Source organism: Gigantopelta aegis, chromosome 2, assembly GCF_016097555.1.
Source record: "Gigantopelta aegis isolate Gae_Host chromosome 2, Gae_host_genome, whole genome shotgun sequence".
Classification (NCBI taxonomy): domain Eukaryota; kingdom Metazoa; phylum Mollusca; class Gastropoda; order Neomphalida; family Peltospiridae; genus Gigantopelta; species Gigantopelta aegis.
In genome coordinates this window covers 24305453-24332287 of record NC_054700.1, presented here as the reverse complement: position 1 = coordinate 24332287, position 26835 = coordinate 24305453, and the positions used below count along the sequence as shown (strand labels likewise).

At 38.2% G+C, this 26835-nt stretch overlaps 1 protein-coding gene across 3 annotated transcripts in view; it reads left to right on the top strand.

The window, feature by feature from the left end:
• Window positions 1–9473: 9473 nt before the first annotated feature.
• The window catches only part of LOC121382991 (tumor necrosis factor alpha-induced protein 8-like), a 45656-nt gene continuing 28294 nt past the window's right edge, over window positions 9474–26835 (top strand). Inside the window, exon 1 of one of the 3 annotated variants that reach the window (XM_041512722.1) lies at window positions 9474–9517. The gene's annotated coding sequence lies outside the window, so the exon portion shown is untranslated. The other 2 variants (XM_041512730.1, XM_041512715.1) reach the window with 2 other exon arrangements.

The window sequence follows — 26835 nt, the reverse complement described above, 5'->3', positions numbered from 1 at the left end:
AAACTTACACGTCATCACTTTGTAGTTGAAATGCGTTACCGGTATATTATTAGCTTATTTGGTTTGTTTAACGACACCACTAGGGCACATTGATTTATTAATCATCGGCTATTGGATGTCAAATGTGGTAATTGTTTACATATATAATCTTACAGAAGAAACCCGCTACATTTTTTTCATTAGTAGCAAGGGATCTTTTATATGCACTATCCAACAGACAGGATAGCACATACCACAGCCTTTGATATACCAGTAGTGGTGCACTGGCTGGTACGAGACATGTATTATTAGCATTTGCGTACAAGATGGGGGATCAGCTATTTCCTCCCCCCACAATCTGGGGCAAACCTTCGCATTTGGGCAAAATGTTTTATTATCCTCAATATATCTCAGGTGCTTTGTTGTTCGTTCACCACGAACATGGTGGATAATTGTTGTGTGAAGCGGTGGATCTAATTATACAGTCATGTGGGGGGGGGGGGGGGGAGAGAGGCAAAATGGCATCATGTTTAAAGGGGGCTTCGAACACCTGACCCCCCCAAACCTTTATCCGTTACTGTAGTGGGTTCAAATGGTCTCTAAAAACATACAATTTTGCTGTCGAAATAATCTATGAAGAAAAGTTACTTGAACAAACCCAGCGAAAAACCACCTCAAGGGCAGGTTTAAACAAGCAATATAATTGTAACTCAGTGTTAAACTAGGGTTATTGAAGACTAGACATGTGAAATGCACAGTAAACATGACCTAGGTTTAACCCATATGTTTCCAAAACCCACCGATAACCCAGACATGAAATTGGCCCTAGGAGTTTACAGGAGGGTGGACTTCATTCATATGGAAGATTAGACGGTGGTGGTATATCAGGATAGTTCATGTTGGTTGATCAGAAGGTAAACCTCGGTTTATCAGAAGGTAAAACTTTTTGGTTGATCAGAAGGTAAACCTTGTTGGTTTATCAGAAGGTAAACCTCGTTGGTTTATCACAAGGTAAACCTCGTTGGTTTATCACAAGGTAAACCATGTTTGTTTATCAGATGGTAAACCGTGTTTGTTTATCAGAAGGTAAACCTTGTTTGTTTATCAAACGGTAAACCTTGTTGGTTTATCAAAAGGTAAACCTTGTTGGTTTATCAAAAGGTAAACCTTGTTGGTTTATCAGAAGGTAAACCTCGTTGGTTTATCGGAGGCTAAACCTTGTTTGTTTATCGGAGGCTAAACCTTGTTTGTTTATAGGAGGCTAAACCTCAGTAGACCTCTGTATTTTGCAAGAGAGTAGACCTCTGGTTTACAGGTTTGAGGGTAGGCTCCTGATTTACCTGTATGGACAATAAAACACAATACTTTACATACATATCACACATCCACCCATTCGGTGTGGTACTCGTTAAATTATCAGGGTTAGACAGAAAGCTGTATTAGAGGACAGTTTGAGCTAGGTTTTTTTTTAGTGTTTTTATCTCACTATGTTGGAGAATAAAAGAAGTGTGAAAAGTGTTGGATTTTCTGTGTGGTTGTTGTACACATATTGAATTCCATGGACTGTAAACCTGATATTATTTGTTACCATGTGTGTGAATATTCTTATTTATTATAACAATCATTCTCTACTATTTACATACGGCTTTCACTGTACAAAATCTATGATCCAAATTTACAAAGGTTTGCATTGACACTAATCACTAAAGGATTTTCTTTGTTACGGTTACCAGTAATCCAAAATAGACCAGACTTACATCAATTAATGACATTGATATGTGCATCAGAAAACTATTCTTGCAATTAGGAGCTTTGAAAACAACTTTAGTGAAACCTGGGTCCATTTAGTCTGATTTCGTTAAAGACTGATGTGATAAAACAAAATGTTTATTGAGACCTTGTTTCATTAGACCAAGTTTCATTAAAGAATTAACTAATGAAAATCATTAAGAATTTACTGTTTTTATTATAATAGCAAAAAAGAATTCTAAAAATAAATTTTATGCATTCAAAATACTATGAACCTGATTAATACATGTACATTGATCAGATATCTGAATATTGTTTGTGCAATAGCTCTTAAAACCACTCAGTATGAATTGTTGATTGTTTATAAATGTATTTTTTCTTGCTTGTTTATTGAAATAAATGATATATATTGCTAGTCACTGAATGCTGTATTATAAAGGTGTAAATACACTGTAGCTTGCCGTTCTTTACATATTGTGTACATACACTAGCTTTCATGGTTCACATAAAGATGAACATTGTTGTTAAAAGTTTTAAAATCTGCTTTAGTCTGAATGGAAAAATACTTGTTGGTAATAGCAGTCTCAATGTGTGATATTACTTTCATTACTAAGTGATTATTTCAGGGCCCCTGCATATAAAACTTTAGACTTATTTCAGGGCTTAAAGTCCATGTTTTCATCTTAGAGCAGTATTAAGTTGAAATCAAATTTGACATTATCGTACAACTTTCCTCCCTCAATCTAAAATAAAATTGCAATAAGCATGAGTTCATTATGTTTACCTTTTAAGATTAAAGTTTACACAATTTAATTTGTGAGCAAACAATATGGATTTTTTTTTTTAAAGTCTGTCTTTGACAGACCAAAGTTCCAGAAATGATGCAGCGATGCAGTTGTTTTGGTGGGGTTTTTTTTAAAAGCATGGATTGCATGTACTAGTATATTTGATACTGAAATAAGGGACCTATTTAAATTAAACTAAGAATGTACGTGATGGCATTTTGGCACAAAATGTGGTTTGATGTCAGCCCGGCAAAAATCGACATCATACAGTGGGAAATAAATTTTGTTTTAAACATTTTGGCACACTGAACCAGAGATCAGACATTTATTTTGTTTGGTCTAATATTAAATTTACAGGATTTTTACCCACACTACTTTCTGAAATAATTTCATAAAATTAATGGTTTCCACTTACCTCCTTTGAAGGTTTCTTTTACCATTCTTTGTTGGTAGCCTTTACCTAAATGTTGGGCTTGGGTATCCTTAAACATTCCTTTCTCTTTTATTAATATGAGTACTCGACTTGAATTCAAAGCCGTGCATAATTTGTCTTTTTGTAATGACTGCTCAATTTTGATTGGTAAAGACTTACGGTGACACCGTGTTCAAGAATAGCCGATTTAGACAAGACAAATATTATGATTTCATTCAACTCATAGGTTCTGTACAAGGCATTCATATCGTGTGATGTCACCTTTAGTGATTGTGCCTGTTTTATCTATCAACAATTTTTTATTTTGTTTAACAGATCTTGGTTAAATTTAGTATGTAGGTACTTGTATGAACCAGAGATGGGTGTAATCAGTAATTGTAATCGATACAATCGATTACATATTTTCATGTTTGGAAATGTCATGTAATCACAATCGCAGTCGATTACATGGCTAATGTAATCGTAATCAGTGATTACTTTCACGATTACTCATAATTTACCAAACCCCTTAGGTATGTTTAGCAACACTGGTCAATCAGGGTAGACAGTAGAACTGATATTCCATTGACTTCTACTCTCATGGTAGAACTGTCTGTATATACTGATTAACCCAATTGAAATTTAGCATCAATATTGCATTTTATAACAGATGCATAATACATTGTTTATCTTACACGTTAGCACAGAGTGTTTTTAAATATTTTAGAATTTTAAATGTTTGGAGTGTCTTGTGGGCTGTATATATTCATATATTTATATTCTATGATTTATGACACAATGCTAAAACAACTCGTTGTCTTCTACTACTATCATTTGTCATAGAAACGGAATCATCATGACTGGATTATACAATGAATGAAATCCAGGGGGATGAAGCCACATATTCACATAATGGCATCTATCTTGTTTACTTTTGCTATAAAAGGACCTGAATGAATACAGTGTTCTGACCGGCCTCGGTGGCGTCACTGCCATCGGACATGAGACTGGGACTGGTAGGTACAGGGTTCGCAGCCCAGTACCGGCTCCCACCCAGAGCAAGTTTTAATGACTCATTGGGTAGGTGTAAGGCCACTACACCCTCTTCTCTCTCACTAACAACTAAGCCCTTGTCTTGGACAGATAGCTGAGGTGTGTGAGCAGGACAGTGTGCTTGAACTGTAATTGGACATAAGCCCGAAAATATGTTGAAATGAATGAACAGTGTTCTACCTGGCAATAAATAGAAGGGCGTTAGCTGCGCCCTGACCCAGTTTAGTGCCGCCCTGCTGTTTGTTGCTATCATGACCCTGATTATCATCGCCCTGCCATAATTCTTTGCCACACCAAAAATCGTAATAAAGTGAAATACAATAATTTAAAATCCTGCATTCCTTTCAACGCATGTACTAAGAAGCACTTGCCAATATATCATTCTGTCAAGAGGTGTGAAAGTCCACCAAGACCAGATTTCTATTCTTTTCTTAGTCATTAAGACCACAGATGGGCGGGCACCAGTTGTATCGAGCTTGATTCCATAGACAGTTATCCCCACACTGTCACACATACGGTCACCCCCACACTGTCACACATACGGTCACCCCCACACTGTCACACATACGGTCTCCCCCACACTGTCACACATACGGTCACCCCCACACTGTCACACATACGGTCACCCCCACACTGTCACACATACGGTCTCCCCCACACTGTCACACATACGGTCACCCCCACACTGTCACACATACGGTCTCCCCCACACTGTCACACATACGGTCTCCCCCACACTGTCACACATACGGTCACCCCCACACTGTCACACATACGGTCTCCCCCACACTGTCACACATACGGTCTCCCCCACACTGTCACACATACGGTCTCCCCCACACTGTCACACATACGGTCACCCCCACACTGTCACACATACGGTCACCCCCACACTGTCACACATACGGTCTCCCCCACACTGTCACACATACGGTCACCCCCACACTGTCACACATACGGTCACCCCCACACTGTCACACATACGGTCTCCCCCACACTGTCACACATACGGTCACCCCCACACTGTCACACATACGGTCTCCCCCACACTGTCACACATACGGTCACCCCCACACTGTCACACATACGGTCTCCCCCACACTGTCACACATACGGTCTCCCCCACACTGTCACACATACGGTCTCCCCCACACTGTCACACATACGGTCTCCCCCACACTCACACATACGGTCTCCCCCACACTGTCACACATACGGTCTCCCCCACACTGTCACACATACGGTCACCCCCACACTGTCACACATACGGTCACCCCCACAAATCACGTAACACCCATTTGAAAGTAGTCAATCAAGGAAAAGCTTTGTTTATTTTTCTTTGAATTGTGTAATTTAATAAAAACATGACTGCAAAAACTGGTTAATAATCAAAATTCAATAATAGTCATTTTAAGAGTGTCAAAAATTAAATGCAGTCAGCAACTTGCACAAATATATAGATATTAGTGTAGTTATATATTTATTTATTTGTCTGTTTCTTTTTTTCTTTCATTATTTCTTCATTAATACATTTTTTTAAATTATATAATTTATTTTAATTTTCATTTGTGGATGGTATTAAATGGTATAAATACTACAAACAATACAAAACAAAAAATAACTGATCAGACAGATAATTATTAATTATGGCTTAGTTCAGTATTTTATATATATTTTATATATTGATACAATTATACCTATGGTCATGGATGTACCTTTTTGTCAATGAATCAAATGTAAGAATAATAAATCTGGTTTTGGAAAATTATCCCCCCCCCCCCTCAACCCGAAAAGAAGGGGGGGGGGGAATGGTTAGTAAATTAAAAAGAAGCATGGATAATAATAATAATTTGTCCTGTGTACATATGTTCATAAATTTCTGAAATGATTTAATAAATAATACAAAATAATTCATTGTCTTTCAGTGGTATGGTTGTGAAATAAAATGAACAATTTCATGTTGATGAAATAATTTCATTACTATGCATATATTATATTTCATTTCAATTTAATTTCGTCCTTATATCCAGTTAAGGTTCAAGCACTCAGCTATATGGGCTGTGTCTAGGACAGTGGGGTAGTGGTTAGAGAGAGAGAAGAGTGTATAGTGATCTTACACATACCCATTGAGTTGTTAAAACTCACTCTGGGTGAGAGCCGGTATATGGGTTCAAACCCAGTACCTACCAACCTTGTGTCCGATGGCTTATCCACAACATAAATTACATTTGTTGAAATGTAATCATGATTACTGGATAGTGTATTCGCAATCATAATCGATTACTTTAAATTTTATTCTAATCGTGGCATTCTTAAGTAATCGTAATTGTAATCAATTACTTTTATTAATTAATTGCCCCATCTCTGGTATGAACCTTGTCATTAAGTTTTTCATTAAATGGTACTGGTAGTTATATTTTTAAAGTTATATATATTGTTGGTAGTATGCCAAAATAAAATTATGATCAGCCAAATTCAAAGGAGTTTTTTAGCCAAAAAAATAATTATCATAATAGTAATCAAAAAATGGTGTGGTTTCTGAATTCATATTTCAACAAATGCATTAGAATAATTTTTAGTGATATAACCAAGATTGGTGTCACATCAAAAAATAGGTTTTATGCCTAAATAGGATTGACTTTGTGATTTTTAATATTATTTTGTCTTATTTGATGAATTCATGTCAGCTGTATTGTTACAATGTAGCTGTAGAAAAGTTCATTATATAACATCAATGTTCCAATCTGCAAGTTCCCTGCAGATGTCACATTAATATATTGTTCAATTCACCATGATTATTAATTTTTATCCTATAAAAGCACGCACAACTTTTTTGTGGAATTGGTAATCTATGTGTATCTGCTTGTGTGTTTGATTTAGTGGCTTTTGCTTGACATACTCATTTATTTTACAAGTAATTGTTTTCCTATGATGCTAAGAACCAAGTTCACCATTTCCCACCTTGGTCAGTATGACTCTCTAGGGTGAGGGTCTTTCAGGTTGATAAACAATAATGAAATGGAGAATAATAATTTTTGCATTAAATAAAGGCGTGATGATACTCATTGGTAGAGCATTAGCTAAAGTGTTTGGAGTAGGGAACGAGAGGGCTAGTCCTTTGGAATTGTTGGGGGTGGGGAAGGAGGGATCTAGACCTTATGAAAGTGGAGGTTTAGCTTAGAAATGCAGGAAAAGGTATTGTGTGACACTGGATGGAATAAGAAACAACTTCTTTATTAAAGATCAATGTTGTATGTCAAACTGAGGTATCATACTGTTTTGCATATTGCTGCAAGTATTGAAATATGAGTATGTTTGCTTTCCTGTAAGATAGTATGCATGATATATATATATATATATATTTAGATCTGCATTTATTTATTTATTTGTTTTTGTTAATAAAAACTTTCCATTTTTAAATGTTATTTTCATTTCACTTGTGTTATGAAGGAAGCATGACACAGCCCCCTTCCCCAACACACTCCTACACCTTTTTCCATTTCAGACATTGATCCTTTTTCTGTTTGGTATAAAATGCATTTTGAGCTAAGGTATAGCATATCACTGTATTAGCCGACTTTCCAAGATGGTATTGAAAGACTTCAAAAAGGATGACACAGACTGGCCAAACTTGATACTTTAATCAAGAGGTTGTAAGTAATGTGTAATTCAAGTTCAATAACTAAACATATACTCAGTAAAATTAATTAAGGGTCAGTAAATATTTTCTGCATGTTTCTTTCTAATATAATACAAAGCTTGCATCACTGGCCAAAATTAAAAATCATGTGATCAAATCTTGCAGGCGCTTGTGCAGGAATTTTAGCGGGGGTGGGGAGGGTCTGGATTGTGACGTGAAAGTTTATAGAAGGGTTGAATCATGCTCCCCAGGAAAATATATTGAAAAAGAAAGAAATTTGCTTGGACAGGGAGGGGTTTCGACCCCAGAAACCCACTCCTGTACACACGCCTGACTTGCCAACATATATGTATAACACCAAGCAAAACCTTTTTCAAAATGTCTACAGGCAATTAATAATTAATGTTGCCGAGTACATTTGATTTCACCCGTTGGAGAGGACGCCGTTTTAGAGTTGTCTTACATCTTTGTTTTGAAAGGTATCGGCGTGCACGTTAGATATGTTTTGAAACTGATAAAATAAATGTTATCTAACTGCCACTCGCTTAATATTCTCCATTTACACTGTCTAATAATGATGGTCAGTGTCTTTAATATCTTACAAATAAGACACGGTAGAGGGGAAAGAAAGTGGTCATAGCAGTCACTGTGCCCCAACCTGTCTACTAGTTTTCCAATGGGCCAAATACAATTTCGTAAAATTTCTATTGCTTATTAAAACAAGTATACGAGACTGGGTGGGGGAGGGGTCTGGGAGGTGGTCAGTAGTTAATAACCCTTTCAGTGCTGGAACACATCTTCACATTCGGGCAAAAACGATTGAAAAGGTCGGGCAAAATCAGCTGGCCTGATACCTTAGGCCTATAATATTAGTTGTAATCCACTGGAAAATGTGTAGTTGTTCGTTTGTAACCCTGTATAGCTGTTTGGTAGTAATGCTTATATACATAGGCCCATGGGCGTCAATCCGGCTTTAAAAGGGGGGGGGGGGGGGGACGTGTTAGTGTGTGTACAGTGTGCGTGCGTGATAAAGGAATGTGAATGAAAATCATAAAGCTACACATTAGTGGTTAAAGTTTTAATTCAAGAAAACAAATCCAAATTGCATGAAAACGTTGCTGTCCGACAGTTTAACAAAATAGTTGTCTGTTTTAAAACCGATCAAAAACTACGTCGTGTGTCGCTTTTTTTCTTTTTGTTGTTGTTGTTGGTGGTGTTGTTGCTTTTGCTAAAAGAAAAAGTGTGTGTGTGTGGGGGGGGGGGGGGGGGACATTTATATAGATTGTCCCCCGGCGTTGAAAAGTGAGGGGGACGCGTCCCCCTTGTCCCCCACCGATCGACGCCCATGCATAGGCCTAAACGTTGTTATAGAGTTCTGGGCCCTTTTGCTTTAATTCGGTCAAAACCCAGCCTGCCCACCCCCACCCCCTACATAAATGGGAGCCCGTACGCCTATGAGAACTACCCATAAATAATGTTGCTTATTAGACGTCACCATAGGCATACGGGCTTCCATTTGTTGTAGAGGAACAGGTTGGCTTTTGCCCGAATTACCCGAAAATGCCCGAATCTGCGTAACAACGTTTATTCACATTAGCATTATTACCAAACAGCTATATAGGGTTCAAAACGAATCGCTACACATTTTTACATGGGTTACAGATAATTTTGAGGGTAGAATGATGGAAATAATTGGTAAAAAGGTATCAGGGTAGGACATTTTGCCTGAATATCAGTAGTCTATATATATTGTTTCCCGAATTTTAGGTTTTTCTCCAACACTACGGGGCAGTTAACGCCTCCCCGTCCCCACCCCGTCTCATACGCTTAAGGACGTCACAAGTATTTATGACGTCATAATGTAACGGGGTAAAATACACACAATAAGGTGGACCAATTGTAAGTTTATGTATTTTTATTATTTATTTCCCATCTATTAACTTTGAAGTAAATTTAACGTTTTTTTAACAACCTTTGATATACCAGTCGAAGTGTCAAGTAAAACTGTATGCTGTCCTTGACACATAGCTGTCTGGTATGTATGCCTATACATGTCTGGGACCGAGATAAATGGTTAGAAAAGAGTCGGTAGTGGTCAAGATTATATTTGGATACGAACGCATATTTATCTTAATTTGATACAACCCCCACACTAAAAAAAAAAAAAAATAATAATAATCGATGCCATTTATTTTGTTTTCTGTTCAATCATTATCATGTAAATACACCAATCAAAGAATGGAGTGAATGAATAGTTTCTGTGGTCTTCTGTCCTTATCGTGCCTTCTGACCATGAATACCATAGTTAGATGTCTTCGTCCTGCACTCCGCCATTCCATGGGCGGATCCAGGGGGGGGGGACCAGGGGGACGCGTCCCCCCCCCAAATTGTTCAAGTGCCCTCAAAATGTCCAAGTGCCCTTTTTGTTTGTAGATTTTTTTTTTTTTTTAAGTAAACAATAATTATATTGTAGATAAATGAAATCAAGATTTTCGTGTACATGCGCAAGCTTGCAGATATGTGTCTGTGTTATTGAGTCTCAATGGGGCCCCATTGAGGTTCTAACGCGAGTGACGCCAATTTACTTCATTATTGCTAGTATATTATGACGTAGAACTGTAGGAATTCATATTAATTGTAAATATCAAAACTTGTAGTAAGGTGCCCTTTTGACGAGTCAATGTGCCCTTCTTTTTTGGTCCCCCCCTAAAAATATTTCCTGGATCCGCCCATGTCATTCTACATACAAAATACAAAATAAAAATAAAAACCTCCCTCCCTACCTTGAAAAAATTAAATGGGTGGACGCTGAACAAGTAATTTTTTTATGTGGCCTAATAATAATCATAAAAATAATAATCATAATAAAATAATTTGTTAAACAATCAATAGGCCATATAATTATATAAGTAGATGTTTGTGAAAATGTAGACAAAAGGTTCCCTAGATAATAGGTTCATGATCATAGTCCAGACTACTTTATATAGTATATATGCATGTCCAATATCATTGTTCTTCGATGGCAGTCCAGGACAGTAGTAAATTAGCTGTTAATGTATTAGTAGTCAACGGGACATAGTCCAGTGGTAAAGCGGTCGGTCTAGGATCGATCCCCGTCGGTGGGCCCATTGGACTATTTCACGCTCCAGCCAGTGAACCACGACTGGTATACAAAAGACCGTGGTATGTGCTATCCTATCTGTGGAATAAAGGAAGGAAAAGTTTTATTTAACGACGCACTCAACACATTTTATTTACGGTTATATGGCGTCGGGCATATGGTTAAGGACCACACAGATAGTGAGAGAGGGTTAGTGGGTTAGTGCATACAAAACGTCCCTTGCTACTAATGAAAAAATGTAGCGGGTTGCCTCTCCAAGACCATGTCAAACTTACCAAATGTTTGACATCCAATAGCCGATGATTGATAAATCAATGCGCTCTAGTGGTGTCGTTAAACAAAACATTTTTTTACTGTTCAATATCATTGTTCTTGGCTGTCTGTCCAGGACAGTGGTAACTTAGCTGTTAACTTATTAGTGGTTAGTGAGATTAAAAAAAAAAAAGAAAAAAAAGAAGAAGAAAAAAGTATGTTTAGTGACGCCCCATCTGAGCCGGTAAAAATCGCTCTTCATGGTAGCCGTTTCAAGAATGCGAACCCACTACCCAGCAGCCTAATCTTGGACTACACCACAGATGTCGGTTTTCATTATCAATGGGAAGTGCTGTTTCAACGTGATATATTATAGCCGTAGCAGTTGTATTAGCTATGTCCCCACGCTGAGAGTAAAATTACCAATATTGCCTATTGCGTGACACAGTTACAAAGCGTTCCCATACCGCGTTATCAAAAGTTGGAATGGACTCGTCCTTCGTGACGTCACCTACAAACTTTGCCAGTTTGGGGTAAAGAACGGAAACTTGTCCAAGTGTCGTACGGTTTGTGACAGTGTGTATATTCGTAACAAAAGAACGACTTTGTTGCAAGAATTTGGAATAAGTAAGTAATACAGACTGTTTGGTTGTTGTTATTTACTGTTGTTTTGAATCGCTTGTTAACACTTCCCGTTTGTGTTGTCCAAAACACCTTTTAACCTCTTTTGAGGCCATCGCCTGTTTATTGACTTAAATCGCAACGAGTTCCAATGTTGAATGTGTATTATTACTGCTACAGTACTTATGTTTTACATTGTATTTATTATTTACGTGAACTTGTGTTTTACATAGTAAGTATTATTTATATGAGAGAGAGAGAGAGAGACAGAGAGAGAGAGAGAGAGAGAGAGAGAGAGAGAGAGAGAGAGAATTAGATATGTGGGGGATGTATAATATAGTGGTGTGTTAATAACGAGTATTAATGACCTATCAGTAAGCTATATATTCAACAAAAGATAGTGATGTTTATACAGAGTCGCGACTGTCCTGAAGTTACAGTTTTTGTTTATTTAACAATTTAACTATGGTTATATTGCATCAGACTATTTGTTAACGACCACATAGAGAGAAGAAACCTTCTTCCGCCATTTCATGGTCTACTGTTTTCAGTTAGTAACAAGGGATCTTTTATAAGCATCATTCCAAAGACAGGATAGTACATACCATGGCCCTTGTTATACTGGCTATAGAGCTCTAGCCTGGTGCTTGTAAGTTTATATTAGAGTCTAGACTCAAGACTCTAGAATCTGAGACAGTAATGTCATGACAACGCCATACAAATTGTATGTGTGTGACATCATTAGAGATTGAGTCTGGACTCAAATTTTTTTATAAGTACGGGCCCTGGCTGGACTGAGAAACAGCTCAATGGGCCCACTGATGGGGATTGATCCAAATCCGACCACACATCGGGCAAGCATTTTACTACTGGACTATGCCGTATCCTAAAAATGCCTGTAGTGCATCAAAATAAATCTCGACAAACATCAAGGTTTATCTTGATATTCAGTGAACTCGGACAGTCTCTCTAATACTGTAAATTAGGAAATGTTAGTGAACATAAAATGTTAGTCAATTTAGCGAGGTCATACAAGACACTAATATTTCATGATACTAAATTTAAAGAGACGTACAACAGACTATTCCAAAAAGACTGTTTGTCCGTTTGTTTTATCTGTGATTAACTGAACTCGCAACAATAGTTACATGCTATTGATTAAACCAAAAAGATAGCAAACAACAATAGTTAGGTCTCACTACACAGATCACGTCTGGGTGAGAGTTCATTCATCACGGTCAAAAGTGTCTAGTGGTATCGTTAAACAAAACAAAGTTCTTTTTTCTTTGAAGTAAAAGTGAAACAAATGAAATGTGGTTATCAATATGTTCATTAGTAAACAGTAGCAGAGATTTTCCCAACTAAAAAAACTTGCCTGCCCTTTTCCAGTGTCCTGTATCTGCCTCTGGATAGCTACGTGTATATTCAATACCCCTTTCTTGCTTGATGTTTGTCTTTCATCTTCTACTTCCTGGTCCAACACCACATGCTCAGAATTATTTTTGTTTTGTTTTAGCCAACTTTAAATTATGTAGAGCACTTCCTTCAAAATGATTAAAAGGTGGATAAGTTAAATGATATGTTAGCCAAATACTAAATGTTAAGCCACTTTGTATAATAAATGTTGTAGCAACTTTGTATAAGAATTGGCCATTGATTAATTTAACTATGGCCAGGAAGACACTCAAATATCGAGTTGGGTAGCACTTGCCTCAGGTGTGATTAATTTACCCCTCCTCCCCCCCCATCTCCAATCAGTCCATTTCAACTACATACACATACATACACGAGTACACACAGAGTGAGGTGGAGAAATGGAGAAAAAGAGGTGGAGGCAGGGAAAGAGAGAGGTGGAGGGTGGGAGAGGTGGAGGGATGGGGAAAGATCGAGGGAGGGATGGAGAGAGAGGTGGAGGGAGGGAGAGAGAGAAATGGAGGCAGGGAAAGAGAAAGAGGTGGAGGGTGGGAAAGAGAGAAAGAGGTGGAGGCAGGGATGGAGAGAGAGGTGGAGGCAGGGATGGAGAGAGGTGGAGGGAGCAAGAAAAAAAGAGGTAGACAGAGGGAGGGGTGGGGGAGACATAGAGATGAGTCTCACTAGTCACAGACAGATAGTAAGTGAAAGAGTGAACATGTTTTACTAAAAAATTTGGTTCAGGTCAAAATAACTAGGTTTGGAAATGGGGACTGCACATGGTGCTATTGCAGGTAAAATATACCTGTAGGTGGAACGATTAAAATGCTTTCGACCGATATCACGACTGCAGGTGGTAATTAAGTAATGAGAAACTGGGCCTGTCTGAATACTGACTGTAATAAAGTACTGCTCTTGCTGATTTTGAAATGAGTAAACTGACTTGTCTTTGCCCCAGGGAGTATGGTATTATATTAATGACATTTGTGATCAGTGAGTTACATGTACCGGTATGTGAACACCTGGTGGGCGACTTCATAACCCTTCAATATGTACCTGTTTACTGTTACACTTAGTGTTGGGAATCGGTTGGAATTTCATCATTAATCATTGTTTGTAATTGGTTCACACCAACCGATTAACTTTCGACTACACAATCGGTTAGAAATATATGAATATAAGAAGTGTTTGAGTTGTAAGGACCATGTACCTACTGTCATTTAACTGGGATGTAGACCCTACAATTGGTTAATTTTATCTGTAATATCTATTTAATATCATATTTCTTATTACTACTTCGGGTGATTATGGTCAGTTATTAGTCTGATTTGTAGAGGTAGTAGGGGCAGGACTTAGCTGTTTGGGCTATTTCTCACTTCAGCCAGTGCATGCACAACTGGTATTTCAAAGACTAGTACAGGTATGTGCTATCCTATCTATGGGATGGTGCATATAAAAGATCCCTTGCTACTAATGGAAAAATGTTGCGGGTGTCCTCTCTGAGACTATGTCAGAATTACCAACTTTGTGGTAGAGTGCATGCCTGAGGTCTAGTGATACACATTGCAGGGCATGGTGTACACTCTGTGGGAAAGTGCAGCCTGAGGTCCAGTGATATACATTGAAGGGCATGGTGTATACTGTCTGTGGTAGAGTGCATGCCTGAGGTCTAGTGATATACATCGAAGGGCATGGTGTATACTGTCTGGGAAAGTGCATGTCTGTGGGACACTGCATGCCTGAGGGCCAGTAATATACATCGAAGGGCATGGTGTATACTGTCTGTGGGAAAGTGCAGCCTGAGGTCCAGTGATACACATCGAAGGGTATGATGTATACTGTCTGTGGTAGAGTGCATGCCTAAGGTCCAGTGATATACATTGAAGGGCATGGTGTATACTGTCTGTGGGAAAGTGCAGCCTGAGGTCCAGTAATATACATTGAAGGGTATGATGTATACTGTCTGGTAGAGTGCATGCCTGAGGTCTAGTGATATACATTGAAGGGCATGGTATATACTGTCTGTGGGAAAGTGCAGCCTGAGGTCCAGTGATATACATCGAAGGGTATGATGTATACTGTCTGTGGTAGAGTGCATGCCTGAGGTCCAGTGATATACATTGAAGGGCATGGTGTAGACTGTCTGTGGGAAAGTGCAGCCTGAGGTCCAGTGATATACATCGAAGGGTATTATGTATACTGTCTGTGGTAGAGTGCATGCCTGAGGTCCAGTGATATACATTGAAGGGCATGGTGTATACTGTCTGTGGGAAAGTGCAGCCTGAGGTCCAGTGATATACATTGAAGGGTATGATGTATACTGTCTGTGAGAAAGTGCAGCCTGAGGTCCAGTGATATACATTGAAGGGCATGGTGTATACTGTCTGTGGGAAAGTGCAGCCTGAGGTCCAGTGATATACATCGAAGGGTATTATGTATACTGTCTGTGGTAGAGTGCATGCCTGAGGTCCAGTGATATACATTGAAGGGCATGGTGTATACTGTCTGTGGGAAAGTGCAGCCTGAGGTCCAGTGATATACATTGAAGGGTATGATGTATACTGTCTGGTAGAGTGCATGCCTGAGGTCTAGTGATATACATTGAAGGGCATAGTATATACTGTCTGTTGGAAAGTGCAGCCTGAGGTCCAGTAATATACATCGAAGGGCATGGTGTACACTGTCTGTGAGAAAGTGCAGCCTGAGGTCCAGTGATATACATTGAAGGGCATGGTGTATACTGTCTGTGGTAGAGTGCATGCCTGAGGTCTAGTGATATACATTGAAGGGCATAGTATATACTGTCTGTGGGAAAGTGCAGCCTGAGGTCCAGTAATATACATCGAAGGGCATGGTGTACGCTGTCTGTGAGAAAGTGCAGCCTGAGGTCCAGTGATATACATTGAAGGGTATGATGTATACTGTCTGTGGTAGAGTACATGCCTAAGGTCTAGTGATATACATCGAAGGGCATGGTGTGCACTGTGGGACACTGCATGCCTGAGGTCCAGTGATATACATTGAAGGGCATGGTGTACACTGTCTGTGGGAAAGTGCAGCCTGAGGTCCAGTGATATACATTGAAGGGTATGATGTATACTGTCTGTGGGAAAGTGCAGCCTGAGGTCCAGTGATATACATTGAAGGGTATGATGTATACTGTCTGTGGGAAAGTGCAGCCTGAGGTCCAGTAATATACATTGAAGGGCATGGTGTATACTGTCTGTGGGAAAGTGCAGCCTGAGGTCCAGTGATATACATCGAAGGGTATGATGTATACTGTCTGTGGTAGAGTGCATGCCTGAGGTCCAGTGATATACATTGAAGGGCATGGTGTATACTGTCTGTGGGAAAGTGCAGCCTGAGGTCCAGTAATATACATCCAAGGGTATTATGTATACTGTCTGTGGTAGAGTGCATGCCTGAGGTCCAGTGATATACATTAAAGGGCATGGTGTACACTGTCTGTGGGAAAGTGCAGCCTGAGGGCCAGTGATATACATCGAAGGGTATGATGTATACTGTCTGTGGTAGAGTGCATGCCTGAGGTCCAGTGATATACATCGAAGGGCATGGTGTATACTGTCTGTGGGAAAGTGCATGCCTGAGGGCCAGTGATATACATTGAAGGGCATGGTGTACACTGTCTGTGGGAAAGTGCATGCCTGAGGTCCAGTGATATACATTGAAGGGCATGGTGTATACTGTCTGGTAGAGTGCATGCCTGAGGTCCAGTGATATACATTGAAGGGCATGGTGTATACTGTCTGTGGGAAAGTGCATGCCTGAGGTCCAGTGATATACATTGAAGGGCATGGTGTATACTGTCTGGTAGAGTGCATGCCTGAGGTCCAGTGATATACATTGAAGGGCATGGTATATACTGTCTGTGGTAGAGTGCATGCCTGAGGGCCAGTGATATACATTGAAGGGCATGGTGTATACTGTCTGGTAGAGTGCATGCCTGAGGTCCAGTGATATACATTGAAGGGCATGGTGTATACTGTCTGGTAGAGTGCATGCCTGAGGTCCAGTGATATACATTGAAGGGCATGGTGTATAATGTCTGGTAGAGTGCATGCCTGAGGTCCAGTGATATACATTGAAGGGCATGGTATATACTGTCTGTGGTAGAGTGCATGTCTGAGGTCTAGTGATATACATCAAAGGGTATGGTGTATACTGTCTGTGGGAAAGTGCATGCCTGAGGTTCAGTAATATACATCGAAGGGCATGGTGTATACTGTCTGTGGGAAAGTGCATGCCTGAGGTCCAGTGATATACATTGAAGGGCATGGTGTATACTGTCTGTGGTAGAGTGCATGCCTGAGGTCCAGTGATATACATCAACGGGTATGGTGTATACTGTCTGTGGGAAAGTGCATGCCTGAGGTCCAGTGATACACATTGAAGGGCATGGTGTACACTGTCTGTGGGAAAGTACCTGTAAAAGAACCCTCTCTGCTAATAGAAACTGTATGAGGTTCCTATTCACTGAAGGAGCAGATCTATTTCAATTGATGTGGGGTGCTTGGATCATAGGATTGAAACTTCTGTGCAAGCGGTGTATATTGTATAACATTTGTTTATTGTACAGTTTGTATCTGAGCATTAAATCAAAAATTCATTGTTTGGGTCACTGGTTACATATATGTCTGCACTGACATGTCATTTGTTTTGGAAGCCTTTTGTTATTAAAAATACAGTCAAAGTGACATGCTAAGTGGCCCTGGATTTCGTGAACAAGCTCTATTGGTCAGATATGTTAATTAGCCACACGGTTTTCATTTCATCCCTAAATTTTGCAGAGATTTGTATCTGTATTGTTAATATGCAGTTGTTTGATAAAGATAAAAAATTATGTTCTATTCCCAAAGTAACTTGAACTAGTACTTGTTGAGGGGAAAAAAGGGGACAGCCCAAATTGAGATTTTGATTTCATGGTAAGATAGGATTGTACCTGGGTGGCATATGTCATGGAACATTTAACAGTAGATATGTACAAGTCAATTCCAGGGGTTGGGAAAATACCCTTTTTTCCCAGTCTGGGACCGATTCACAACCAAAATTATGTTTTAAACACGTGTTTGCTGTTCCCACTTCTGTCATTGACTCATTTCAGCACTATGAGTTCTTTCCTAAAGTTATAAACTCTGTTTTGTTTAACAACATCACTAGAGCACATTGATTTATTAATAATTTACTATTGGATGTCAAACATTTGGTATGACATGCAAACATACATTTTTTCCATCAGCAGCATGCTGGGCTAAAATTCGGCTTTTTTTCATGAGAATCCATGTGGATTCCCATTGAAGCAGTTCCACGGGAATCCTCCGATTCTAAACATTTTTAGAGAACTTTATCAATAGTGTTAGTATATAGAATTCTGTGTCATATGCTACTCACTGTATATGGATTAACCCCCCCCCCCCCACACACACACCTTACTATTTATTGAAAATAATAACCAATTTGTCAGTAACAGTTTATCCAATTTTAAAGCAAAAAAACAACAACACATTTGTTTGTTTTTTTGTTTGTTTACTAACAGTTTTGTTACTTGTTGGTTCCATTTTTTTTTTACAGTTAGTGTGTTTTTAGGTGTCTTACCAGCCCCAAGTTCAGCCAGCAAACGTTTCGCTAACTATTTGATTGGTTTCAAATGTGGCCATAATTTCGATTTACTGTGACACCCCCCCCCCCCCCCCCCCCCCCCACTCCTCTGAAGATTGCTTATTCGTAAACAGCGCATAGGATACTTTAGCTGATATATTTTGCGCATTGGTTCAATGTTTGTATGGATATTTCTTAAGCGTATTTCTACAACCGAACCGACAAAAACATGTAATGATTAAAAAGAGCAGGTAATTCAAGGTTAGGAACATAATATTAGCGAACTCACATAGACATGTTTGGTGTATTAGTAAATTTGGGAACACCTAATTACTGTCTATTGTTATTATGTAAATATTGAACAAACATGTTCCTTTCGGTTCTCTTTGTTTGCAATTTAGTTCATAGAAATGGGCCAACCACTGCTTGGCTCCAGGCCAGACTAGTCTCGATAAACCACTAAGTTTCGAACATGCACTGATTCGAAGAATGTGTGCTACGCTTTTGAAGCCAGTTTAAACTGAAGCTTGATGGCCAGACTTTTTTATTTTATTTCATTTTTTAAATTCGGTAATGTTTTGTTCACTGATTATTCAATTTAATAATTTTTTGGAAATATTTAACGCGAATCCAAATAGATTTGAATGTTTTATGCTTACGCGAATCGGATTCGGAGAGTCGCACAAATTTTTAGCCTTGGCATGTGATCTTTTATATGCATATTTCCACAGACAGAACAGCACATACCACAGTCTTTAAAATCGATGTATGTGGGGGATTAAATCCCTTGACCCAAGTTCCTTAGCCAAATGCTGTGCCGACTGAGTTAGAATCTTTCTTTACTAATAAATATTTTATTATTTTCTTTTTTAATCCCACTGCTTGCTTTCCTTTCTCTTCTTTGAATTCCATCTTATTTGTTCCCAATCTGCAGCTCCTCCTGCCTTTCAACTTCTTTTGCTATCCACCTCCACATCCCTGTCCTTGTCTCTCCAACTATGGTCTCACTATACAGATCACTTCCGGGTGTGAGTTCATTCATCACAGTCCACTATAGGTCCTAATTGTGACATATGTTGTGGTTTACATATTCACTTCTAGGAATTGGGGAAGAATTAAAACAATATGTATGTTTAATGGTAAGCCTTTTGGCTGTATTTTGCCCATGTTATTTGGTAATATTGTGCATTGACCTTTTGGGACATGAGTGTATAGCGCAAGAGATTCCTGAAATGATGCTAAATATCCCAGGATTGGTACCGAGGACATTAATTTGATAAAATCCTGATCATGACTAATTTCACTAGTTGCTAATCAAAACTGGATGACATACCGAAACAGAAGTGGGCAGTATAGTGTTGTTACATTCCTATACTCATAACCTGTCCGTGTGGTTGTAATTCCTGCACTCGGTGTGTCCATCTGCTGGTCAGTCAGTCGTGTCCATCAGTGATCCTGTCTTGATGTTGCCTGGAGTGTCCAGAGTAGCAGATTATTAAACGCCAGGTATTATTGCTATAGATAATTATGTATGTATGATTTTATAAAATTTAATACAATTTAATTTTTAAAAAGGTTTGATTGGGCATGACCCATGTGGCCCCGCCACAGTGTGCAATTGGTTTAGAGATGTTTTAATTGGCACATATTACACACTCCAGGTGTCAGTGTTGTTATCTGCTCCATTTGGAAGTGTAGATAATTATCTGACAGTGTAAACTGTGTTTATTATTAGGCTCGATGTATCTGGGGTGGGATGTAGTCCAGTGATAAAGCGCTTGCTTAATGAATGGTCAGTCTAGGATCAGTCCCTGTCGGTGGGCCCATTGGGCTATTTCTCATTCCAGCCAGTACACCATGACTGGTACATGTATATCAAAGGCTGTGGTACATGCTAACCTGACTGTGGGATGGTGTATACTACAATGGAAAAATGTAGCAGGTTTCTTCTCTAAGACTATATGTCAAAATTAAGAAACATTTGACATCCAGTAGCCGATGATTAATAAATTAATGTGCTCTAGTGGTGTAATTAAACAAAAACAAACTTTAAATTATGTATCATTGTTACTGGTTAATGTTTGCAAACACTTATTCTGGGTTTAAAAATGTTTTTAACTGAAGCAGATTTATACACTGCAGGTGTCAGTGTTTTTATTTGTTTATTTTTCTAAGTCTTAAAGCCTGGTGAAACGTGTGTAGCCCATAGTTAATTATTATCTATATGTATGTAGTGTTTAATACACTCCAGGTATCACTCTTACTGGTCACTGATTAATGTTTGTAAACAACATGCTGGGTTTAAAGATATTTCTAAATGTAGCAGATTAATTATTATAATCTCTGTTTCACTGATACTGTTAATTAGACCTGTCCATGAAAAAATTAAGGGGTGTAATTAATTCCTCTTCTAACTCAGATTATGGGAGCCATTTAAGATATTATCGTATTTATTCCACATAAATTGGCATGTGAAGAGGAGCCAAAGTGACAGCTCCCAAAAAAGGTTGGTGTCTGGTTAATTAGCCGCATGTTTTAGACAGTGCACTAGCTCTAAACATGTATAAATCTAGTACAGTCAATCCTAAAGTCTGAATCACATTAACAACCACGAACCTGCCTTGGTGGCGTCGTGGTTAAGCCATTGAACATAAGGCTGGTAGGTACAGAGTTCGCAGCCCGGTCCCGGTTTTAACAACTCAGTGGGTAGGTGTAAGACCACTACACCCTCTTCTCTCTCAATAACAACTAACAACTAACCTATTGTCCTAGACAGACAGCCCAGATAGCTGAGGTGTGTGCCCAGAACAGTGTGCTTGAACCTTAATTGACTATAAGCACGAAAATAAGTTGAAATGAAATTAACAATTACAATAAATTATTCTCCTACCTATAATTACTGAAAGAAATGACTCACATTTTGTCCAGACAGAAATCATGAAAAAACCCACTATTACAATGGCACAAATTCTACATACTAGATGATAAACATGTCACCTATCTCGACTTCGCTAAGATCTTCTACCTACAAAAAGCATGCAATTGTTCGCCGTTTGCCATTTTACTTTTTTTTGGAATACTCTTCAAGAGGGTACATCAAAGGTCATGGTATGTACTGTCTTGTCTTTGGGAAAGTGTATATAAAAGATCTCAAGGATACAGAAAGTATCAGACCTCAATGTGAATATATTTTAGGGGAGCCATAGTTAACTGTACAAAACCTAGTCAGTAGAATGTTTTAAACTGCTTTTTTAATTTACTTAATTTATATTTTGCTTTAAATTTTAGTTTTAGCCATCACTCCAGCCAGTGCACAACAACTGGTACATCAAAGGTTGTGGTATGTGCTATCCTATCTGTGGGATGGTGCACAGTCTAATTGGAAAATGTTTCCTCTCTAAATTACCAAATGTTTGACGTCCAATAACCGATGATTAATAAGCCAATGTGCTCTAGTGGTGTTGTTAAACAAAACAAAACATTTTTGTTTGTTATAAGCCAACTAAATTATCAGTATTTAACACCTTTTATTTGAATGTAGTTTAGTAAATTCTCTGTGGGAAGCAATAGAAGAATGGATAAGAAATGAAACTGGAATTAATATTACTCTAAGCAGAGACATACCGTAGTTATGTTAGGCATGAACAACAACAAAAAAGGTGATTTTGTAAATTGGCTGACTATCAACATAAAATATATTTACAGTATGAAAATACAAAAAAGAAATTTACATGTCAATCCCGTGAAAAATATTCTACAAAATAATTTTGAAATAGAAAAATATATTTATTACAAAAATTGCAACTATGAAGCATTTCATAAGCAATGGACACCCTATAAAACACTCTTTGAAAGAATGTTTTAATTAAAAATAATGCTTTGAAAGTTCACTTGGAAATAGAGTACTAATTAAAATGTCATTCTCTAATACTCTCTCAATATCCCACAACTTCTTTATACTTATCTACTGCTGTTGCACCCACACCCCCCACCCCCCCCTCTCTCTCTCTCTCTCTCTCTCTCTCTCTCTCTCTCTCTCTCTCTCTCTCTCTCTCTCTCTCTCTCTCTCTCTCTCTCTCTCTCCCTCTCCCTCCCCCCCTCTCTCCCTCTCTCCCTCTCCCTCCCTCTCCCTCTCTCCCTCTTTGTCTTATAAATATCATAGAAAGCATTAACGTATTTAAATAGCATATTTTGTTTAGATACTATTGTTTAAATATGTACTTTGTAAGGCAGTGACCATGGCTCCCCAACCTGTTCACTGCCTATGTTCCGGGGGCAATAAAGTATGTTATGTAGCTAACCAAGAGAACATTTTAGATTGAAATTCGATTGACTAAAAATTCAAACCAAATACTGGTACTGTTGTTGGTTGGTTTATATTTGCTGGACAGATAATCTCAAAGCTTATTTATTGTCTAAGAAATTTATACAGTGGCATATAGATAACTGCACCACATAGGACCGCATATCATTGATAATGCATTGTACATGTATTGTCTGTTTGCAAACAATGGAATCTAATTGGAACAGTGACAATGGGCAGTTTGATTTAGAGATAGCAGGATGTAATTTGAAACTAGATGTAAATTAACAGAGTATTTAATCATGTTAATTATTTTTATTGTTAACACTAAACAAATGGTGGTGTAGGAAGTTAGTACATTAACTGAATTATATGACACTGTATTGTCCATGCAAGTAATATCAATTTCAAGACCTTGACATTTTGAGTTGAAAGGGTTGAAGCTATTGAGTAGTGTCGAAAGCTATTATTTCAGTGGACATGACTGTCAGATACGCACAGGCCTATAGTCTTATTGAGTAGCTTATTTCTTACATTGACACAGTGTTGATAAACCTTTAAAAGATACAGCCTTATTGGGTAGTTCATTATCACTTAAATTCCTCCTGTCCTGAATTAGTTGCTGGTGAAGTCAGAGGTTACGTCTGGGCGTGCCTGAAGCTTCATTGGATATGGGCATCACTTAAATTACTGTATATGATTGAAGAGGGGAAGATTACTTTAAAAACTGGACTCAATGGGTAGTTCATTAACATAAATTACTGTACTGGGTTGAAGAGGGGAAGATTACTGAACTGGTTAGTTCATTGTCACATATAATGACTACAGCATTGAAGAGCACAGCATTGAAGAGCATTAACTGTACAGTGTTGAAGAGCAATAACTGTACAGCATTGAAGAGCATTAACTGTACAGCATTGACATTAACTATATACAGCATTTTTTAACTGTTCAGTGTTGAAGAGCATTAACTGTACAGCATTCAAGAGCATTAACTGTACAGCATTCAAAAGCATTAACTGTACAGCGTTGAAGAGCATGAACTGTACAGCATTCAAGAGCATTAACTGTACAGTGTTGAAGAGCATTAACTGTACAGTGTTGAAGAGCATTAACTGTAGTGTTGAAGAGCACTAACTGTACAACGTTGAAGAGCACTAACTGTACAGCGTTGAAGAGCATTAACTGTACAGTGTTGAAGAGCATTAAGAGTACAGTGTTGAAGAGCATTAACTGTAGAGTGTTAAAGAGCATTAACTGTAGTGTTGAAGAGCACTAACTGTACAACGTTGAAGAGCACTAACTGTACAGCGTTGAAAAGCACTAACTGTACAACGTTGAAGAGCACTAACTGTACAGTGTTGAAGAGCACTAACTGTACAACGTTGAAGAGCACTAACTGTACAGCGTTGAAGAGCACTAACTGTACAACGTTGAAGAGCACTAACTGTACAGCGTTGAAAAGCACTAACTGTACAGCGTTGAAGAGCACTAACTGTACAGCGTTGAAGAGCACTAACTGTACAGCGTTGAATAGTATTAACTGTACAGCGTTGAAGAGCATTAACTGTACAGCATTGACAGCGTTGAAGAGCATTATAACTGTACAGTGTTGAAGAGCATTGACTACTGGCAAGAGATACAACATTGTAATTACACTGACAAAAAGCTTTTTGATATAGTCATGCATGCACACATTTACACTGAAGTGAATTGCTTCATACAGTCATGCATTAACACATTTATAGCCTTTAATTAACAGTTGAAATCTTTATTATTACCAGGTGTGCCCATTGGGCTACTTCTCGTTCCAACCAGTGCACCATGAGTAGTATAACAAAGACTGTGGTATGTGCTGTCCTGTGTGGGATGGTACATATAAAAGATCCCTTGCTACTAATTGAAAAATGTAGCGGGTTTCCTCTCTCAGACTACCCTTGTATATGTCAAATTATATATGCTGTTGATTAATAAATCAATGTGCTCCAGTGGTATCGTTAAACAAAACAAAAACCAGCAAGAGACACAACATCATAATTACGTTGAAGCAAATGTTTTTCTATGGTTGTATGCATACACACATTTACACTGAAGAGAATTGTTTTATATGGTTATATGCATACACACATTTACACTGAAGAGAATTGTTTTATATGGTTATATGCATACACACATTTACACTGAAGAGAATTGTTTCTTACGGTCCTGCATTAACACATTTTTTGTATTTTATGAAATGTTCCAAAAGTGCTGACATGCTATATGAAGCTAGCCTATTGATCAGTGACTGGCTTATCGCCATCTGGATCACTCGCTTTGTGATAAGCCTGTGATGTCTAGGAGAGAAACTGTTCTGTCAGCTATATGTCTCAGCTGTTTGTCGTATTGATCGCGTTGTCGGTCCTCGCCTGATTATCTGCCGACTGTTTGCTCTCACTAAACTTTCTTTCCCACTTTAATGTGTGATGAATTCAAACATTGTGAATGAAGCATGCTCAGAATTATCATGAGTTACTTTTGAAGAGATATTTCCATTTCTGCAGCTGCAGAAGTACAGTTGAGTGTTTCACTATGCATAGATCCGACACACAAGAAAACAAGTTTTTATCCCTTGTCTATTGATTTATTTTTCTTACAACACTGTAGTGCAGGGTTAAAGCTGTTGACCATTCACCAGATGTGAACTGAAATTAATGTTAACATCAGGGAAACCCCTCTAAACTGGGCCCTGTGTAAAACAATTCCCTCAAAAGCAGATGATTTTGAAGGTCTCTCTTTATATATCAATCCAGAACAGAACCTCTCTAATTCAGGGTAACCGTAAAACTGGACTTCTTTATACTTGGCCCGGTGAGTGTCTGGTTTAGATCCTGAAATTAATGTGTCCCTAAATTAATGCGAGTGACGATGGGCAAATGCGACATGAAATTAATGTGAGTGGTCTCCGTAGTATCTACAAAAAGCAATTACCCCAAAATATAAACAAATATCATGTAACTACAGCTAGAGACTATCTGCGCATAGTCTTGCAATAGAAACTGGAAGATATAACAATACTGAGAGAAAGGATAGACTATGTAAGCTTTGTACTGAAATATGAATGCTGTTGAAGATGAGTATCATTTTATTTTGGTCTGTCCTTTCTACAATACTATCAGATGCAGATACATAAAGCCATATTATTACACCAGACCATCCTCTTGTAAATTAATACAGCTATTGTCCATTGGTAATGTAAAGCAGATAATAATACTGTTTATATGGGGCAACCATGCAGAGACATGATAATATGTAAGTGGAGTATATACATTCTCTTTATTATATACACTCTTCATTATATTGATAATTATTATTACATTTTATATTGAATATTTTCATCACTTTCAATACAATGTAAATTGTTTTCCCCCACCCCTGCTAAACCAAATGTTCTTTTTTCTTTTTTTAAATACATTTTCTATAAACTTCGCTCTTCACTGTCTAGACATCCCCCACCCCTGCTAAAATTCCTTAGAAGCACTTGATACTGGTTCATGCATGTATGCCAAGTGCACCAAAAAGGTATACGAGAATTAACATTCTTAATAAACGTTTTGGCACTGTGGTGTTTGGTTAAACCTAATTTTGCTGAGAAATATGGCTGCTTATACCAAATATTTCTTCAAAACAAATTGCTTATACCTTCTTGATAGCTCAAACATAAGTACTTTAGGTAGGAACTAATTGTTGCCCCATCACCCCGGGTGAATAGAAATTGCTGGGGATGAATACATTGCTAACTTCAATACTCTATTATCCACCAGTGCCCCATTTTACAAATCTTTTCACTAAGGTGACCTTAAGTACATAACTACCGTATGCAATTAAGGTGATCTTAACGCTTATATTTCATTT